Here is a 3,003-nt window from a genome sequence, read left to right as displayed (position 1 = left end):
GGGCTCTGAGCCCTGTGTTGTGTAGCTCTATTCTGTGTCAGGCACAGTGCCTGACATAGAGTGAGTGCTCAAGAAATGCTTGTTGAATGAATGAATGACTCAATGATATGTATACACAGACATGTGTACACACAGCTTGGCCATCACAGTCATTTCTATACTCAGGCCCACACCTTGATAGCCACCTACACATATGTGTGCACACACACACAGATAGACAAGTGCACACAGACAGGTATGTGTGCACACAGACACTTAGAGTTGGGCACACTCATGTGCCACTGGGACCCTTTTCAAAGGAAGAGAGGACACTTCTGTTCCACAGAGGGAGGTGAAATGCCAGTTAACTTAGCAGGGCCTTGGAAGTTTTTATAAATCCATGCATACCTGGGGCTTTCCTGTGGGGCCCAGTAGCTGAGAAGTACCCAGGCAGGGAGATGGGGCAGACCTCCCATTGATGGGGGAAGGGGGTACCCACATGTTGGCCGTTGGTGGGGCGGTTGTATGTACACCTGCATATCATGGGAGCTGGAGCTGGGGAGAAGGAGGGGGTTGGGGCTCTGCACAGATGTCAGAGTCTGCCTCCACACAAGGGGAGATGAGCCTCTGAAGTTTAGGTCCTGAATCATAACCAACCCTAGATACCAAAGGATGCCCCACTTTTGGATGGAGCGGTGTCTCAAAATTCCACTGGTAAAGAGATAGGGCGTGGGAAGCAGGGCATTGAGTAGAGAAGAGCCCCTGCTTTGGAGTCAGAAAGATTTGGTTTGCATCCCAGCTCTGCCACTCACCAGCTGTGTGACCTTGGGCTGGTTGAATCATGTCTCTGTGCCTCAGCTGCATTGTCTCTAAAATGGACTAAATAAAAGCATCTATCTCAGGACTGGAGTGAGGATTAGATGAGAACATGGAAGTCAAGTGCTCAGCTCATTGCCAAAGAACTAAAAAATAGTAGGTTAAAAAAAAATAGAGATGCTTAATCCAAAGTCTATCCCAATCTATCGTAGGCCAGGATAACCAGGGAGGAGAAAAGGAGCACTCTCCAGCCACCACCCACTGGTCAGTTCCACAGTCCAGGATCCTACTGCAGGTGGGTCAATTCCACCAATGGCCAACATGTGGGTACTCCCCTCCCCCATCATTGGGAGGTCTGCCCCATCTCCCTACCTGGGCACTTCTCAGCTACTGGGCCCCACAGGTCTGGTACATCCTGGTTTCCCACCTGGAGTGTGTGTGCCCTCCTGACCTGGTCCAGTCCTGCCTCTGTGCTGGCTTGCTGTGTGACCTCGAGTAATTGCTTTGCTTCTCTGAACCCACACTGTCTCATTTTCTCCAACCTGGATAGTTGTGAAGCTCAAATGAGATTGTGGATCTGAAATTATTAGGAGATGTGAGGAATCCTCCATAGCTCTCTCATCTGGGGGCATCTCTAGCCATTTTTGGACATTCTGCATTGATGATATCACTCTGCCAGTTGACCCCTTTTCACCCTTGAGTCTCTGACCACTGTTCTCATGCCCCCTTGGGTTACTTTCCTAGTTGCTGAAACAGATACCATACAATGGGTTGACCTAGCAATAGTAATTTATTGGTCCATGGTTTCAGAGGCTAGAAAGCTTGCTTCTGCCCAGGATTGGTATCTTCGGCTGGCAATCTTTGGGTCTCCTTGGCTTTTTCAGTACATGGCAATGCACATGGCAGCATCTTCTCCTTTGTCCTCCAGGTTCCATTGACTTCCAGCTTCTGGCTGCTTGCCATGGCTTATCTCTCCATCCGACTTTCATTCTGCTTATAAAGGAATCCGGTAATCCATACTGAAGACCAACCTGATTCAGTTGGGTCACACGTTAACTGAAGTACATCTTGAAGAGACCTTATTTACAATGGGTCCACGCCCAGCAGAATGGGGATAAGACCAAGAATATGTCCAAACTGGGGTACATAAGTCAATCCACCACACACACACACACACACACACACACACACATGCGCACGCGCGCGCGCGCGCGCACCCCACTGGCTCATAGGCATTCACTGAGGCTATTGATAGACTCCAACAGCACCAGCTGGGCCCCTGTGGATCTGCCTTCAGCTACTCCCATACCCTCATCAGAACCTCAGGAAAAGGCCTAGGCAGGGTCCCCACCCAGAATGCCTCCCAGGGCCCCCCACCCTGGGTGCCAAGAGGGGAGATCCCCTAGATGTCCGGTACATCCTGGTTTCCCACCTGGAGTGTGTGTGCTCCCACCTGGAGGTGAGGGCTTTGGGGAGCCCAGTTTCATCAGGAAGCATAAGTCCATGAGGCAGGTGAGATAGTACCTGGCTATACCCCATTATAGCACCCAGTGCTGAATGGACCCTCATTGTCTCACCTGCTGGTTAGGAGCTCCCATGGGGCAGGGACCAGGTCTGCTTCGCCTGGTCCTGGGCACACAGCACAGGCCTGTGGGATAAAAAGATGCTAAGACGAAGGGGAGGTAGGGACAGCAGCCATTGGTGGGTGGGCTGTGAGGTCCCGAGTCACTGGGCTTGCTTTGTACCCAGAATCTCCCTAGCCCTCTGGGCGAAGGGAGGAGATCCAGGCCTCAATGACCCAGAAAGCCTGACCCTATGATGGCCTCGTCTCCTGCCAAGCTCAGAGCTGCCCAGGGTGAGTGTGGGGTGGCCATGACCTTGAGCCCGCGATGGGCGGCTGTCTGACCCTGGGCCACCAGTGCCGCATCAGTAGGCGGCTTTGTTTCTGAGCCTGCCACACCCCCCCTTGACTCATTCCGAGACAGCATTGCCATGAGGGTTTCTGGCCTCTGAATTCACCTTTGGTTTGGTTTCTGCTCGGGCAGCTCAGAGCAGTTTTGTTTTTAAGTGCAAACCCACAGAGCTGCTTTTCCCTTTCTCTGATCCCCCCAAATAAACAAAGGATGTTGGTCTGTATATTGGTTTGTTTTGAAGCTGCGGAGGAAAGTGAGGCAAATGGGTCACCTCAGGAGCTCTGAGAGTGTCTAG

General features: G+C 51.8%; 1 long non-coding RNA gene across 1 annotated transcript; it reads right to left on the bottom strand.

Annotated features, from left to right (window-relative positions):
* Positions 1 to 1,570: 1,570 nt before the first annotated feature.
* LOC119507995 lies at positions 1,571 to 2,629 on the bottom strand. The gene is made up of 3 exons (XR_005211380.1): positions 2,608 to 2,629; positions 2,373 to 2,443; positions 1,571 to 1,785 (listed from the first exon to the last, which is right to left on the bottom strand). It is a non-coding gene; the product is annotated as an uncharacterized LOC119507995 (long non-coding RNA).
* Between the last annotated feature and the right edge of the window lie 374 nt (positions 2,630 to 3,003).

Source organism: Choloepus didactylus, chromosome 13 (assembly GCF_015220235.1).
Source record: "Choloepus didactylus isolate mChoDid1 chromosome 13, mChoDid1.pri, whole genome shotgun sequence".
In the NCBI taxonomy this organism is placed as follows: Eukaryota; Metazoa; Chordata; class Mammalia; order Pilosa; family Megalonychidae; genus Choloepus; species Choloepus didactylus.
Note: the sequence above shows the minus strand (reverse complement) of the source record. Positions and strands in the feature narration are given on the sequence as shown.